Raw genomic sequence first — 18355 nt, 5'->3', positions numbered from 1 at the left:
TCACTAGGGTTTACATGAGTAAGTAATTGATGCATAAATCCACTTCCTGGGCCCACTTGGTGTGTGTTTGGGCTGAGCCTGAGTGTTGCACGTGCAGAGGCCATTTGTGGAGTTGAACGCCAGTTTCTGTGCCAGTTTGGGCGTTCAACTCTGGTTTTGGATCCTTTTCTGGCGCTGGATGCCAGATTTGGGCAGAAGGCTGGCGTTGAACGCCAATTTACGTCGTCAATTCTTGGCCAAAGTATAGACTATTATATATTGCTGGAAAGCCCTGGATGTCTACTTTCCAACGCAATTGGAAGCGCGCCATTTCGAGTTCTGTAGCTCCAGAAAATACACTTTGAGTGCAGGGAGGTCAGAATCCAACAGCATCAGCAGTCCTTTTTCAACCTCTGAATCTGATTTTTGCTCAAGTCCCTCAATTTCAGCCAGAAAATACCTGAAATCACAGAAAAACACACAAACTCATAGTAAAGTCCAGAAATGTGAATTTAACATAAAAACTAATGAAAACATCCCTAAAAGTAACTAGATCCTACTAAAAACATACTAAAAACAATGTCAAAAAGCGTATAAATTATCCGCTCATCAAGCACGATACTTCATTAAAAGTAAAGGATTATAAGGGACAACAAACCTATTATCTTACCTTTTTCAAAAAGTTGGTTTCAAAATATCTTTTCTAACCTCCTAACTTCTTATCTTTTCAAATTTGTTTCAACTAACTAACTAACTTTTTGTTTGTTTCTCATCTTTTTCAAAACCACCTAACTAACTCTCTCTCTCTAATTTTCGAAAATATCTTCTCCCTTTTTCAAAAATTTCTTTTGAATTAACTAATTATTCTAATTTTTTATTTTAATTTTCGAAAAAAAAAATTTTTACTAACCTTTTTCAAAAACTATTCTCAAAAATCACTAACTCTTTTTCAAAAATTGTTTTCGAAAATTCACTTCCCCCTCTCATCTTCTTCTATTTGTTTATTGATATACTAACATCTTTCCTTCAACTCACCAAAAATCCGAACTCCCTCTCTCTCTGAGTTCAGATTTTCTTTTCTTCTTTTCTTCTACTCACATAAGGGAACCTCTGTGCTTGGGCAAAAAGGATCCCTATTATTATTATTTTTCTGTGCCCTCTTCTTTGTCATATGAGCAGGAGCAAGAACAAGAACATTCTTGTTGAAGCAGATCCAGAACCTAAAAGGACTCTAAAAAGAAAATTAAGAGAAGCTAAAATAAAACAATCCAGAGACAACCTTACAGGAATTTTCGAACAGGAAGAGGAGATGGCAGCCGAAAATAATAATAATGCAAGGAGAATGCTTGGTGACTTTACTGCACCAAATTCCAATTTACATGGAAGAAGCATCTCCATTCCTGCCATTGGAGCAAACAACTTTGAGCTGAAACCTCAATTAGTTTCTCTGATGCAGCAAAACTGCAAGTTTCATGGACTTCCATCTGAAGATCCTTTTCAGTTCTTAACTGAATTCTTGCAGATATGTGATACTGTTAAGACTAATGGAGTAGATCCTGAAGTCTACAGGCTCATGTTTTTTCCCTTTTGCTGTAAGAGTCAGAGCTAGAACATGGTTGGATTCTCAACCTAAAGATAGCCTGAACTCTTGGGATAAGCTGGTCACGGCTTTCTTAGTCAAGTTCTTTCCTCCTCAAAAGCTGAGCAAGCTTAGAGTGGATGTTCAAACCTTCAAACAAAAAGATGGTGAATCCCTCTATGAAGCTTGGGAAAGATACAAACAGCTGACCAAAAAGTGTCCTTCTGACATGCTTTCAGAATGGACCATCCTGGATATATTCTATGATGGTTTATCTGTGCTATCAAAGATGTCACTGGACACTTCTGCAGATGGATCCATTCACCTAAAGAAAACGCCTGCAGAAGCTCAAGAACTCATTGACATGGTTGCTAATAACCAGTTCATGTACACTTCTGAAAGGAATCCTGTGAGTAATGGGACGCCTATGAAGAAGGGAGTTCTTGAAGTTGATACTCTGAATGCCATATTAGCTCAGAACAAAATATTGACTCAGCAAGTCAATATGATCTCTCAGAGTCTGATTGGAATGCAAGCTGCATCCAACAGTACTCAAGAGGCTTCTTATGAAGAAGAAGCTTATGATCCTGAAAACCCTGCAATAGCAGAGGTAAATTATTTAGGTGAACCTTATGGAAACACCTATAACTCATCATGGAGAAATCATCCAAATTTCTCATGGAAGGATCAAAAGCCTCAACAAGGCTTTAATAATGGTGGAAGAAACAGGTTTAGCAATAATAAACCTTTTCCAGCATCCACTCAGCAACAGACAGAGAACTCTGAATAAAATACTTCTAATTTGGCAAACTTAGTCTCTGATCTGTCTAAGGCTACTGTAAGTTTCATGAATGAAACAAGATCTTCCATTAGAAATTTGGAAGCACAAGTGGGCCACCTGAGTAAAAGGATCACTGAAATCCCTCCCAGTACTCTCCCAAGCAATACAGAAGAGAACCCAAAAGGAGAGTGCAAGGCCATTGACATAAGCACCATGGCCGAACCTACTAGGGGAGTGGAGGACGTGAATCCCAAGGAGGAAGACCTCCTGGGACGTCCAGTGATCAATAAGGATCTTCCCTCTGAGGAACCAAAGGACTCTGAGGCTCATCTAGAGACCATAGAGATTCCATTGAACCTCCTTATGCCCTTCATAAGCTCTGATGAGTATTCCTCTTCTGAAGAGAATGAGGATGTTACTGAAGAGCAAACTGCCAAGTTTCTTGGTGTAATCATGAAGCTGAATGCCAAATTATTTGGCATTGATACTTGGGAAGTTGAACCTCCCTTGTTCATCAATGAACTAAGTGATCTGGATCAACTGACATTGCCTCAGAAGAGACAGGATCCTGGAAAGTTCATAATACCCTGTACCATAGGCACCATGATCTTTAAGGCTCTATGTGACCTTGGTTCAGGAATAAACCTCATGCCCCTCTCTGTAATAGAGAAACTGGGAATCTATGAGGTGCAAGCTGCTAAAATCTCATTAGAGATGGCAGACAGTTCAAGAAAACAGGCTTATGGACAAGTAGAGGACGTGTTAGTAAAGGTTGAAGGCCTTTACATCCCTGCTGATTTCATAGTCCTGGATACTGGAAAGGAAGAGGATGAATCCATCATCCTAGGAAGACCTTTCCTGGCCACAGCAAGAGCTATGATTGATGTTGACGGAGGTGAACTAGTCCTTCAATGGAATAAGGACTCCCTTGTGTTTAAAACTCAAGGATCTCCCTCTGCAACCATGGAGAGGAAGCATGAAAAGCTTCTCTCAAAGCAGAGTCAACCCAAGCCCCCACAGTCAAACTCTAAGTTTGGTGTTGGGAGGCCACAACCAAACTCTAAGTTTGGTGTTGAACTCCCATATCCAAACTCTAAGTTTGGTGTTGGAGAGTTTTAACAATGCTCTGAATATCTGTGAGGCTCCATGAGAGCCCACTGTCAAGCTATTGACATTAAAGAAGCGCTTGTTGGGAGGCAACCCAATTTTTATTTATCTAACTATATTTTTCTTAATTATATGTCTTTATAGGTTCATGATCATGTGGAGTCACAAAATAAATATAAAAATTGAAAACGGAATCAAAAACAGCAGAAGAAAAATCACACCCTGGAGGAGCATCTGTCTGGCGTTCAGCGCCAGAACAGAGCATGGTTCTGGCGCTGAACGCCCAAAATGGGCAGCTTCTGGGCACTGAACGCCAGAACAGGCATGGTTCTGGCGTTCAACGCCAGAAATGGCACACAAATGTGCGTTGAACGCCCAAAATGGCCACCAACCTGGCGCTGAACGCCCAGAGTTGTGTGCAAAGGCATTTTTACATGCCTAATGGGTGCAGGGATGTAAATCCTTGAACACCTCAGGATCTGTGGACCCCACAGGATCCACTCAAGATCTGTGGACCCCACAGGATCCACTCAGGATCTGTGGACCTCACAGGATCCCCACCTACCTCCACTCACTTCTTCTTACCACTTTCTTTCACACAACCCCATAAACACTCTTCCCCAAAAATCCTTCACCAATCACCTCATACTCTCTTCCCCATCACCTCTTCACCACTCACATCCATCCACTCTTCCCCATAAACCTACCTCATAAACTCCACCTACCTTCAAAAATTCAAAACCAATTTCCCACCCAAACCCACCCATATGGCCGAAACCTTTCCCCCCCTCCCTTCCCTATATAAAGCCCTCCATTCTTCATCAAATTCACATAACACACCCCTCTACACCCTTCTTGGCCGAAACACTCCCCACTCTCCCTCTCCTCCATTTCTTCTTCTTCTTCATCTATTCTTTCTTTTATTGCTCGAGGGCGAGCAAAATTCTAAGTTTGGTGTGGTAAAAGCATAAGCTTTTTGTTTTTCCATTACCATTGATGGCACCTAAGACCGGAGAATCCTCTAGAAAGGGGAAAGGGAAGACAAAAGCTTCCACATCCGAGTCATGGGAGATGGAAAGGTTCATCTCCAAAGCCCATCAAGACCACTTCTATGATGTTGTGGCCAAGAAGAAGGTGATCCCTGAGGTCCCTTTCAAACTCAAAAGAAATGAGTATCCGGAGATCCGACATGAAATTCAAAGAAGAGGTTGGGAAGTTCTAACAAATCCCATCAAACAAGTCGGCATCCTAATGGTTCAAGAGTTCTATGCTAATGCATGGATCACCAAGAACCATGATCAAAGTAAGAACCCGGATCCAAAGAACTATATTACAATGGTTCAGGGGAAATACTTGGATTTTAGTCCGGAAAATGTGAGGTTGGCGTTTAACTTGCCCATGATGCAAGGAGATGAACACCCCTACACTAGAAGGGTCAACTTTAATCAAAGGTTGGACCAAGTCCTTATGGACATATGTGTAGAAGGAGCTCAATGGAAGATTGACTCCAAAGGCAAGCCGGTTCAACTAAGAAGATTGGACCTCAAGCCTGTAGCTAGAGGGTGGTTGGAGTTCATTCAATGCTCAATCATTCCCACTAGCAACCGGTCTGAAGTTACCATAGACCGGGCCATCATGATCCAAAGCATCATGATTGGAGAAGAGGTGGAAGTTCATGAGATTATACCTCAAGAACTCTACAAGGTGGCTGACAAGTCCTCCACCATGGCAAGGTTAGCCTTTCCTCACCTCATTTGCCACCTATGCAAATCGGCTGGGATTGACATAGAGGGAGATATCCTCATCAAAGAGGACAAGCCCATCACTAAGAAAAAGATGGAGCAAGCAAGGGAGCCCACTCATGGAGCTCAAGAGGCGTATGAAGCTCATCACCATGAGATCCCGGAGATGCCTCAATTGCACTTTCCTCCACAAAACTATTGGGAGCAAATTAACACCTCCCTAGGAGAATTGAGTTCCAATATGGGACAACTAAGGGTGGAACATCAAGAGCACTCCATCATGCTCCATGAAATCAGAGAAGATCAAAAAGCAATGAGGGAGGAGCAACAAAGACAAGGAAGAGACATAGAAGAGCTCAAGGACATCATTGGTTCCTCAAGAAGGAAACGCCACCATCACTAAGGTGGATTCATTCCTTGTTCTTATTTCTTCTGTTTTTCGTTTTCTATGTTATGTGCTTATCTATGTTTGTGTCTTCATTACATGATCATTAGTAGTTAGTAACTTTGTCTTAAAGTTATAAATGTCCTATGAATCCATCACCTCTCTTAAATGAAAAATGTTTTAATTCAAAAGAACAAGAAGTACATGAGTTTCAAATTTATCCTTGAACTTAGCTTAATTATATTGATGTGGTGACAATGCTTCTTGTTTTCTGAATGTATGCTTGAACAGTGCATATGTCTTTTGAAGTTGTTGTTTAAGAATGTTAAATATGTTGGCTCTTGAAAGAATGATGACTAGGAAACATGTTATTTGATAATCTGAAAAATCATAAAAATGATTCTTGAAGCAAGAAAAAGCAGCAAAGAACAAAGCTTGCAGAAAAAAAAAATAGGCGAAAAAAAAATATAGAAAGAAAAAAAAAGCAAGCAGAAAAAGCCAAAAGCTCTTAAAACCAAGAGGCAAGAGCAAAAAAGCCAATAACCCTTAAAACCAAAAGGCAAGGGCAAATAAAAAGGATCCCAAGGCTTTGAGCATCAGTGGATAGGAGGGCCCAAAGGAATAAAATCCTAGTCTAAGTGGCTAAACCAAGCTGTCCCTAACCATGTGCTTGTGGCGTGTAGGTGTCAAGTGAAAACTTGAGACTGAGCGGTTAAAGTCAAGGTCTAAAGCAAAAAAAAGAGTGTGCTTAAGAACCCTGGACACCTCTAATTGGGGACTTTAGCAAAGCTGAGTCACAATCTGAAAAGGTTCACCCAATTATGTGTCTATGGCATTTATGTATCCGGTGGTAATACTGGAAAACAAAGTGCTTAGGGCCACGGCCAAGACTCATAAAAAAGCTGTGTTCAAGAATCATCATACTGAACTAGGAGAATCAATAACACTATCTGAACTCTGAGTTCCTATAGATGCCAATCATTCTGAACCTCAATGGATAAAGTGAGATGCCAAAACTATTCAAGAGGCAAAAAGCTATAAGTCCCGCTCATATGATTGAAGCTATGTTTCATTGATAGTTTGGAATTTATAGTATATTCTCTTCTTTTTATCCTATTTGATTTTCAGTTGCTTGGGGACAAGCAACAATTTAAGTTTGGTGTTGTGATAAGCGGATAATTTATAGGCTTTTTGACATTGTTTTTAGTATGTTTTTAGTAAGATCTAGTTACTTTTAGGGATGTTTTCATTAGTTTTTATGTTAAATTCACATTTCTGGACTTTACTATGAGTTTGTGTGTTTTTCTGTGATTTCAGGTATTTTCTGGCTGAAATTGAGGGACTTGAGCAAAAATCAGATTCAGAGGTTGAAGAAGGACTGCTGATGCTGTTGGATTCTGACCTCCCGGCACTCAAAGTGGATTTTCTGGAGCTACAGAACTCAAACTGGCGCGCTTCCAATTGCGTTGGAAAGTAGACATCCAGGGCTTTCCAGCAATATATAATAGTCCATACTTTGGCCTAGAATAGACGACGTAAACTGGCGTTCAACGCCAGCTTTCTGCCCAAATCTGGCGTCCAGCGCCAGAAAAGGAGCCAAAACCAGAGTTGAACGTCCAAACTGGCACAAAAGCTGGCGTTCAACTCCAGAAAGGACCTCTACACGTGCAACACTCAAGCTCAGCCCAAGCACACACCAAGTGGGCCCCCGAAGTGGATTTATGCATCAATTACTTACTTCTGTAAACCCTAGTAGCTAGTTTATTATAAATAGGACATTTCACTATTGTATTTGACATCTTTGGACGCCTGGTTCTTAGATCAGAGGGGCTGGCCATTCGGCCATGCCTGGACCATTCACTTATGTATTTTCAACGGTAGAGTTTCTGCACTCCATAGATTAAGGTGTGGAGCTCTGCTGTTCCTCAAAGACTAATGCAAAGTACTACTGTTTTCTATTCAATTCATCTTATTTCGCTTCTAAGATATTCATTCATACTTCAATCTGAATGCGATGAACGTGACAATCATTATCATTCCCTATGAACGCGTGCCTGACAACCACTTCTGTTCTACCTTCGACTGAATGAGTATCTCTTAGATCTCTTAATCAGAATCTTCATGGCGTAAGCTAGAATGATGGCGGCATTCAAGAGAATCCGAAAAGTCTAAACCTTGTCTGTGGTATTCCATGTGATGAGCGGATAATTTATACGCTTTTTGACATTATTTTTAGTATGTTTTTAGTAGGATCTAGTTACTTTTAGGGATGTTTTCATTAGTTTTTATGTTAAATTCACATTTCTGGACTTTACTATGAGTTTGTGTGTTTTTCTGTGATTTCAGGTATTTTCTGGCTGAAATTGAGGGACTTGAGCAAAAAACAGATTCAGAGGTTGAAAAAGGACTGCTGATGCTGTTGGATTCTGACCTCCCTGCACTCAAAGTGGATTTTCGGGATCTACACAACTCGAAATGGCGCACTTCGAATTGCGTTGAAAAGTAGACATCCAGGGCTTTCTAGCAATATATAATAGTCCATACTTTGGCCAAGAATAGATGACGTAAACTGGCATTCAACGCCAGCTTTCTGCCCAAATCTGGCGTCCAGCGCCAGAAAAGGAGCCAAAACCAGAGTTGAACGCCCAAACTGGCACAAAAGCTGGCGTTCAACTCCAGAAAGGACCTCTACACGTGCAACACTCAAGCTCAGCCCAAGCACACACCAAGTGGGCCCCGAAAGTGGATTTATGCATCAATTACTTACTTCTGTAAACCCTAGTAGCTAGTTTATTATAAATAGGACATTTCACTATTGTATTTGACATCTTTGGACGCCTGGTTCTTAGATCAGAGGGGCTGGCCATTCGGCCATGCCTGGACCATTCACTTATGTATTTTCAACGGTAGAGTTTCTGCACTCCATAGATTAAGGTGTGGAGCTCTGCTGTTCCTCAAAGACTAATGCAAAGTACTACTGTTTTCTATTCAATTCATCTTATTTCGCTTCTAAGATATTCATTCATACTTCAATCTGAATGCGATGAACGTGACAATCATTATCATTCCCTATGAACGCGTGCCTGACAACCACTTCTGTTCTACCTTCGACTGAATGAGTATCTCTTAGATCTCTTAATCAGAATCTTCGTGGCGTAAGCTAGAATGATGGCGGCATTCAAGAGAATCCGAAAAGTCTAAACCTTGTCTGTGGTATTCCGTGTGATGAGCGGATAATTTATACGCTTTTTGACATTATTTTTAGTATGTTTTTAGTAGGATCTAGTTACTTTTAGGGATGTTTTCATTAGTTTTTAATGTTAAATTCACATTTCTGGACTTTACTATGAGTTTGTGTGTTTTTCTGTGATTTCAGGTATTTTCTGGCTGAAATTGAGGGACTTGAGCAAAAATCAGATTCAGAGGTTGAAGAAGGACTGCTGATGCTGTTGGATTCTGACCTCCCTGCACTCAAAGTGGATTTTCGGGAGCTACACAACTTGAAATGGCGCATTTCAAATTGCGTTGGAAAGTAGACATCCAGGGCTTTCCAGCAATATATAATAGTCCATACTTTAGCCAAGAATAGATGACGTAAAATGGCGTTCAACGCCAACTTTCTGCCCAAATCTGGCGTCCAGCGCCAGAAAAGGAGCCAAAACCAGAGTTGAACGCCCAAACTGGCACAAAAGCTGGCGTTCAACTCCAGAAAGGACCTCTACACGTGCAACACTCAAGCTCAGCCCAAGCACACACCAAGTGGGCCCCGAAAGTGGATTTATGCATCAATTACTTACTTCTGTAAACCCTAGTAGCTAGTTTATTATAAATAGGACATTTCACTATTGTATTTGACATCTTTGGACGCCTGGTTCTTAGATCAGAGGGGCTGGCCATTCGGCCATGCCTGGACCATTCACTTATGTATTTTCAACGGTAGAGTTTCTGCACTCCATAGATTAAGGTGTGGAGCTCTGCTGTTCCTCAAAGACTAATGCAAAGTACTACTGTTTTCTATTCAATTCATCTTATTTCGCTTCTAAGATATTCATTCATACTTCAATCTGAATGTGATGAACGTGACAATCATTATCATTCCCTATGAATGCGTGCCTGACAACCACTTCTGTTCTACCTTCGACTGAATGAGTATCTCTTAGATCTCTTAATCAGAATCTTCGTGGCGTAAGCTAGAATGATGGCGGCATTCAAGAGAATCCGGAAAGTCTAAACCTTGTCTGTGGTATTCCGTGTGATGAGCGGATAATTTATACGCTTTTTGACATTATTTTTAGTATGTTTTTAGTAGGATCTAGTTACTTTTAGGGATGTTTTCATTAGTTTTTATGTTAAATTCACATTTCTGGACTTTACTATGAGTTTGTGTGTTTTTCTGTGATTTCAGGTATTTTCTGGCTGAAATTGAGGGACTTGAGCAAAAATCAGATTCAGAGGTTGAAGAAGGACTGCTGATGCTGTTGGATTCTGACCTCCCTGCACTCAAAGTGGATTTTCGGGAGCTACACAACTCGAAATGGCGCGATTCGAATTGCGTTGGAAAGTAGACATTTAGGGCTTTCCAGCAATATATAATAGTCCATACTTTGGCCAAGAATAGACGACGTAAACTGGCGTTCAACGCCAGCTTTCTGCCCAAATCTGGCGTCCAGCGCCAGAAAAGGAGCCAAAACCAGAGTTGAACGCCCAAACTGGCACAAAAGCTGGCGTTCAACTCCAGAAAGGACCTCTACATGTGCAACACTCAAGCTCAGCCCAAGCACACACCAAGTGGGCCCCGAAAGTGGATTTATGCATCAATTACTTACTTCTGTAAGCCCTAGTAGCTAGTTTATTATAAATAGGACATTTCACTATTGTATTTGACATCTTTGGACGCCTGGTTCTTAGATCAGAGGGGCTGGCCATTCGGCCATGCCTGGACCATTCACTTATGTATTTTCAACGGTAGAGTTTCTGCACTCCATAGATTAAGGTGTGGAGCTCTGCTGTTCCTGAAAGACTAATGCAAAGTACTACTGTTTTCTATTCAATTCATCTTATTTCGCTTCTAAGATATTCATTCATACTTCAATCTGAATGTGATGAACGTGACAATCATTATCATTCCCTATGAACGCGTGCCTGACAACCACTTCTGTTCTACCTTCGACTGAATGAGTATCTCTTAGATCTCTTAATCAGAATCTTCGTGGCGTAAGCTAGAATGATGGCGGCATTCAAGAGAATCCGGAAAGTCTAAACCTTGTCTGTGGTATTCCGTCTGATGAGCGGATAATTTATACGCTTTTTGACATTATTTTTAGTATGTTTTTAGTAGGATCTAGTTACTTTTAGGGATGTTTTCATTAGTTTTTATGTTAAATTCACATTTCTGGACTTTACTATGAGTTTGTGTGTTTTTCTGTGATTTCAGGTATTTTCTGGCTGAAATTGAGGGACTTGAGCAAAAATCAGATTCAGAGGTTGAAGAAGGACTGCTGATGCTGTTGGATTCTGACCTCCCTGCACTCAAAGTGGATTTTCGGGAGCTACACAACTCGAAATGGTGCGCTTCGAATTGCGTTGGAAAGTAGACATCCAGGGCTTTCCAGCAATATATAATAGTCCATACTTTGGCCAAGAATAGATGATGTAAACTGGCGTTCAACGCCAGCTTTCTGCCCAAATCTGGCGTCCAGCGCCAGAAAAGGAGCCAAAACCAGAGTTGAACGCTCAAACTGGCACAAAAGCTGGCGTTCAACTCCAGAAAGGACCTCTACATGTGCAACACTCAAGCTCAGCCCAAGCACACACCAAGTGGGCCCCGGAAGTGGATTTATGCATCAATTACTTACTTCTGTAAACCCTAGTAGCTAGTTTATTATAAATAGGACATTTCACTATTGTATTTGACATCTTTGGACGCCTGGTTCTTAGATCAGAGGGGCTGGCCATTCGGCCATGCCTGGACCATTCACTTATGTATTTTCAACGGTAGAGTTTCTGCACTCCATAGATTAAGGTGTGGAGCTCTGCTGTTCCTCAAAGACTAATGCAAAATACTACTGTTTTCTATTCAATTCATCTTATTTCGCTTCTAAGATATTCATTCATACTTCAATCTGAATGTGATGAACGTGACAATCATTATCATTCCCTATGAACGCGTGCCTGACAACTACTTCCGTTGTACCTTCGACTGAATGAGTATCTCTTAGATCTCTTAATCAGAATCTTCGTGGCGTAAGCTAGAATGATGGCGGCATTCAAGAGAATCCGGAAAGTCTAAACCTTGTCTGTGGTATGCCGAGTAGGATTCAATGAATGAATGACTGTGACGAGCTCCAAACTCGCGATTGCAGGGCGTTAGTGACAGACGCAAAAGGATAGTAAATCCTATTCCAGCATGATCGAGAACCGACAGATGAATAGCCGTGCCGTGACAGGGTGCTTTGACCATTTTTACTGAGAGGATAAGATGAAGCCATTGACAAGGGTGATGCCTCCAGACGATTAGCCGTGCCGTGACAGGGCATTGGATCATTTTCCCGAGAGATGACCGAAAGTAGCCATTGACAGTGGTGATGTATCACATAAAGCCAGCCATGGAAAGGAGTAAGACTGATTGGATGAAGATAGCAGGAAAGCAGAGGTTCAGAGGAACGAAAGCATCTCCATTCGCTTATCTGAAATTCTCACCAATGAATTACATAAGTATTTCTATCCCTATTCTATTAATTATTATTCGAAAACACCATGATCAATTTATATCTGCCTAACTGAGATTTGCAAGGTGACCATAGCTTGCTTCATACCAACAATCTCCGTGGGATTCGACCCTTACTCACGTAAGGTATTACTTGGACGACCCAGTGCACTTGCTGGTTAGTTACACGGAGTTGTGAACCATGGTCTTGGCATCATGTTTTTGGCGCCATTTCCAGGGAAAGGAAGAGCAATGAATTTTACATAATTAAAGTGTAATCACGATTCCGCGTACCAAGTTTTTGGCGCCGTTGCCGGGGATTGTTCGAGTTTGGACAACTGACGGTTCATCTTGTTGCTCAGATTGGGTAACTTTCTTTTCGTTTTCTTTTCAAAAAGTTTTCAAAAATCTTTCAAAAATTTTTCTTTTATTTTCGAAAAAAAAAATGTTTTCAAAAATATATTTTTATTCAAAATTTTTAAGAATGAATTCTAGTGTTTCATGAAGCATGTGAAGCCTGGCTGGCTGAAAAGCCATGTATAAATTCATTTGGACTGAGGCAGCAATTTGTTATCAAGAGCAAGCTAGTTGTTGCTAATCCACCTGCTGCTGTTCCTGATTCACCTGCTGAAGCTTGGCTGGCCATTGGCCATGTCTAGTGTTTTGGACCGGAGCTTTCATTGAAAATTTCATGCATTCATAGTGTTCTTCATGATCTTCAAGTTGTTCTTGGTGAGTCTTCTTGTTTGATCTTGATGATTTTTTGTTCTGTGTTGTATGTTGTTTTTCATATGCATTCTTGAATTCTTAGTGTCTAAGCATTAAAGAATTCTAAGTTTGGTGTCTTGCATGTTTTCCTTGTATTAAAAATTTTTCAAAAATATGTTCTTGATGTTCATCATGACATTCATAGTGTTCTTGGTGTTCATCTTGACATTCATAGCATTCTTGCATGCATCACATGTTTTGATCTAAAATTCTCATGCATTGCATAATTTTCATGTTTTTCTCTCTCATCATAAAAATTCAAAAATCAAAAAAATATCTTTCCCTTTTTCTCTCTTCAAATTCGAAAATTTGGATTGACTTTTTCAAAAATTTTCAAAATCAAGTTGTTTCTTATGAGTCAAATCAAATTTTCAATTTGAAAATCTTATCTTTTTCAAAATCTTTTTCCAAAAATCAAATCTTTTTCAAAATTCTTAGTTATTTTCGAAAATTCCAAAAATATTTTTCAAAAATCTTTTTCTTATTTTTATATCAAATTTTCGAAAATAACATAAGCAATTAATGTTTCGATTCAAAAAATTTGAAGTTTGTTACTTGCTTGTTAAGAAAGATTCAAACTTTAAGTTCTAGAATCATATCTTGTGATTTCTTATGAATCAAGTCATTAATTGAGATTTTAAAAAATCAAATCTTTTTCAAAACTAATTTCTAAAATATCTTCTTATCTTACCTTTTTCAAAAAGTTGGTTTCAAAATATCTTTTCTAACCTCCTAACTTCTTATCTTTTTAAAATTTGTTTCAACTAACTAACTAACTTTTTTTTGTTTCTTAACTTTTTCAAAACTACCTAACTAACTCTCTCTCTCTAATTTTCTAAAATATCTTCCCTCTTTTTCAAAAATTTCTTTTTAATTAACTAATTATTCTTATTTTTATTTTTGATTTTAAAAATTTTCGAAAAATACTAACATTTTTCAAAAACCATTTTCGAAAATCACTAACTCTTTTTCAAAAATATTTTTCGAAAATTCTCCCTCTCCCATCTTATTCTATTTATTTATTCATTTACTAACATCTCATCTCACATCTCAACCCTCCTCACAGTTGTGTTTCTTCCATTACATTACATTCTTTGTCTCCCCCTCTTTTCTTCCACTCATAAAGGAATCCCTATACTGTGGTATAAAGGATCTATATTATTATTATTATTTTTTTTTTCTGTGCCCTCTTCTTTGTCATATGAGCAGGAGCAAGGATAAGAACATTCTTGTGGAAGCAGATCCAGAACCTGAAAGGACTCTGAAAAGGAAACTAAGAGAAGCAAAAATATAACAATCCAGAGATAACCTTTCAGAAATTTTCGAACAGGAAGAGGAGATGGCAGCCGAAAATAATAATAATGTAAGAAAGATGCTTGGTGACTTTACTGCACCTAATTCCAATTTACATGGAAGAAGCATCTCCATTCCTGCCATTGGAGCAAACAACTTTGAGCTGAAACCTCAATTAGTTTCTCTGATGCAGCAGAACTGCAAGTTTCATGGACTTCCATCTGAAGATCCTTTTCAGTTCTTAACTGAATTCTTGCAGATATGTGATACTGTTAAGACTAATGGAGTAGATCCTGAAGTCTACAGGCTCACGCTTTTCCCATTTGCTATAAGAGACAGAGCTAGAACATGGTTGGATTCTCAACCTAAAGATAGCCTGAACTCTTGGGATAAGCTGGTCACGGCTTTCTTAGCCAAGTTCTTTCCTCCTCAAAAGCTGAGCAAGCTTAGAGTGGATGTTCAAACCTTCAAACAAAAAGATGGTGAATCCCTCTATGAAGCTTGGGAAAGATACAAACAGCTGACCAAAAAGTGTCCTTCTGACATGCTTTCAGAATGGACCATCCTGGATATATTCTATGATGGTTTATCTGAGCTATCAAAGATGTCATTGGATACTTCTGCAGGTGGATCCATTCACCTAAAGAAAACACCTGCAGAAGCTCAAGAACTCATTGACATGGTTGCTAATAACCAGTTCATGTACACTTCTGAGAGGAATCGTGTGAGTAATGGGACGCCTATGAAGAAGGGAGTTCTTGAAGTTGATACTCTGAATGCCATATTGGCTCATAATAAAATATTGACTCAGCAAGTCAATATGATCTCTCAGAGTCTGAATGGAATGCAAGCTGCATCCAACTGTACTCAAGAGGCTTCTTATGAAGAAGAAGCTTATGATCCTGAGAACCCTGCAATAGCAAAGGTGAATTACTTAGGTGAACCTTATGGAAACACCTATAACTCATCATGAAGAAATCATCCAAATTTCTCATGGAAGGATCAAAAGCCTCAACAAGGCTTTAATAATGGTGGAAGAAACAGGTTTAACAATAATAAACCTTTTCCATCATCCACTCAGCAACAGACAAAGAACTTTGAACAAAATACTTCTAATTTAACAAACTTAGTCTCTGATCTATCTAAGGCCACTGTAAGTTTCATGAATGAAACAAGATCTTCCATTAGAAACCTGGAAGCACAAGTGGGCCAGCTGAGTAAAAGGATCACTGAAATCCCTCCCAGTACTCTCCCAAGCAATACAGAAGAGAATCCAAAAGGAGAGTGCAAGGCCATTGACATAAGCAAAATGGCCGAACCCAATGAGGGAGAGGAGGACGTGAATCCCAAGGAGGAAGACCTCCTGGGACATCCAGTGATCAATAAGGAGCTTCCCTCTGAGGAACCAAAGGACTCTGAGGCTCATCTAGAGACCATAGAGATTCCATTGAACCTCCTTATGCCCTTCATGAGCTCTGATGAGTATTCCTCTTCTGAAGAGAATGAGGATGTTACTGAAGAGCAAATTGCCAAGTTTCTTGGTGCAATCATGAAGCTGAATGCCAAATTATTTGGCATTGATACTTGGGAAGTTGAACCTCCCTTGTTCATCAATGAACTAAGTGATCTGGATCAACTGACATTGCCTCAGAAGAGATAGGATCCTGGAAAGTTCATAATACCCTGTACCATAGGCACCATGATCTTTAAGGCTCTATGTGACCTTGGTTCAGGAATAAACCTCATGCCCCTCTCTGTAATAGAGAAACTGGGAATCTATGGGGTGCAAGCTGCTAAAATCTCATTAGAGATGGCAGACAGTTCAAGAAAACAGGCTTATGGACAAGTAGAGGACGTGTTAGTAAAGGTTGAAGGCCTTTACATCCCTGCTGATTTCATAGTCCTGGATACTGGAAAGGAAGATGATGAATCCATCATCCTAGGAAGACCTTTCCTGGCCACAGCAAGAGCTGTGATTGATGTTGACAGAGGTGAACTAGTCCTTCAATGGAATGAGGACTCCCTTGTGTTTAAAACTCAAGGATCTCCCTCTGCAACCATGGAGAGGAAGCATGAAAAGCTTCTCTCAAAGCAGAGTCAACCCAAGCCCCCACAGTCAGACTCTAAGTTTGGTGTTGGAGAGTCTCAACAAAGCTTTGCACATCTGTGAGGCTCCATGAGAGCCCACTGTCAAGCTATTGACATTAAAGAAGCGCTTATTGAGAGGCAACCCAATTTTTATTTATCTAACTATATTTTTCTTAGTTATATATCTTTGTAGGTTCATGATCATGTGGAGTCACAAAATAAATATAAAAATTGAAAACGGAATCAAAAACAGCAGAAGAAAAATCACACCCTGGAGGAGCATCTGTCTGGCGTTCAGCGCCAGAATAGAGCATGATTCTGGCGCTGAACGCCCAAAATGGGCAGCTTCTGGGCGCTGAACGCTAGAACAGGCATGGTTCTGGCGTTCAAGGCCAGAAATGGCACACAAATGGGCGTTGAACGCCCAAAATGGCCACCAACCTGGCGCTGAACGCCCAGAGTTGTGTGCAAAGGCATTTTTACATGCCTAATGGGTGCAGGGATGTAAATGCTTGAACACCTTAGGATCTGTGGACCCCACAAGATCCACTCAGGATCTGTGGACCCCACAGGATCCCCACCTACCTCCACTCACTTCTTCTCACCACTCTCTTTCACACAACCCCATAAACACTCTTCCCTATCACCTCTTCACCACTCACATCCATCCACTCTTCCCTATAAACCTACTTCATAAACTCCACCTACCTTCAAAATTCAAAACCAATTTCCCACCCAAATCCACCCATATGGCCAAAACCTTTCCCCCCTCCCTTCCCTATATAAAGCCCTCCATTCTTCATCAAATTCACACAACACACCCCTCTACACCCTTATTGGCCGAAACACTTCCCACTCTTCCTCTCCTCCATTTCTTCTTCTTCTTCATCTATTCTTTCTTTTATTGCTCGAGGGCGAGCAAAATTCTAAGTTTGGTGTGGTAAAAGTATAAGCTTTTTGTTTTTCCATTACCATTGATGGCACCTAAGACCGGAGAATCCTCTAGAAAGGGGAAAGGGAAGACAAAAGCTTCCACATCCGAGTCATGGGAGATGGAAAGGTTCATCTCCAAAGCCCATTAAGACCACTTCTATGATGTTGTGGCCAAGAAGAAGGTGATCCCTAAGGTCCGTTTCAAACTCAAAAGAAATGAGTATCCGGAGATCCGACATGAAATTCAAAGAAGAGGTTGGGAAGTTCTAACAAATCCCATCCAACAAGTCGGCATCCTAATGGTTCAAGAGTTCTATGCCAATGCATGGATCACCAAGAACCATGATCAAAGTAAGAACCCGGATCCAAAGAACTATGTTACAATGGTTCGGGGGAAATACTTAGATTTTAGTCCGGAGAATGTGAGGTTGGCGTTTAACTTGCCCATAATGCAAGGAGATGAACGCCCCTACACTAGAAGGGTCAACTTTAATCAAAGGTTGGACCAAGTCCTTATGGACATATGTGTAGAAGGAGATCAATGGAAGATTGACTCCAAAGGCAAGCCGGTTCAACTAAGAAGATTGGACCTCAAGCCTGTAGCTAGAGGATGGTTGGAGTTCATTCAATGCTCAATCATTCCCACTAGCAACCGGTCTGAAGTTACCATAGACCGGGCCATTCATAGAGCTCAAGAGGCGTATGAAGCTCATCACCATGAGATCTCGGAGATGCCTCAAATGCACTTTCCTCCACAAAACTATTGGGAGCAAATCAACACCTCCCTAGGAGAATTGAGTTCCAATATGGGACAACTAAGGGTGGAACATCAAGAGCACTCCATCATGCTTCATGAAATAAGAGAAGATCAAAAAGCAATGAGGGAGGAGCAACAAAGACAAGGAAGAGACATAGAAGAGCTCAAGGACATCATTGGTTCCTCAAGAAGGAAACGCCACCATCACTAAGGTGGATTCATTCCTTGTTCTTATTT

At 40.3% G+C, this 18355-nt stretch overlaps 1 protein-coding gene and 2 non-coding genes across 3 annotated transcripts in view; all 3 read right to left on the bottom strand.

Annotated features, from left to right (window-relative positions):
* LOC140178625 (uncharacterized) overlaps positions 1-18355 on the bottom strand; it is a 48703-nt gene that overhangs the window by 22178 nt on the left and 8170 nt on the right. The gene's annotated exons all lie outside the window — the stretch shown is intronic.
* Positions 1686-1793, bottom strand: LOC112745957 (small nucleolar RNA R71). The gene has a single exon (XR_003173861.1). It is a non-coding gene; the product is annotated as a small nucleolar RNA R71 (small nucleolar RNA).
* On the bottom strand, positions 14783-14890 carry LOC112745956 (small nucleolar RNA R71). Its single transcript, XR_003173860.1, has one exon. It is a non-coding gene; the product is annotated as a small nucleolar RNA R71 (small nucleolar RNA).

The sequence above is a fragment of the Arachis hypogaea genome, chromosome 14 (genome assembly GCF_003086295.3).
Source record: "Arachis hypogaea cultivar Tifrunner chromosome 14, arahy.Tifrunner.gnm2.J5K5, whole genome shotgun sequence".
NCBI classification, from domain to species: Eukaryota; Viridiplantae; Streptophyta; class Magnoliopsida; order Fabales; family Fabaceae; genus Arachis; species Arachis hypogaea.
Note: the sequence above shows the minus strand (reverse complement) of the source record. Positions and strands in the feature narration are given on the sequence as shown.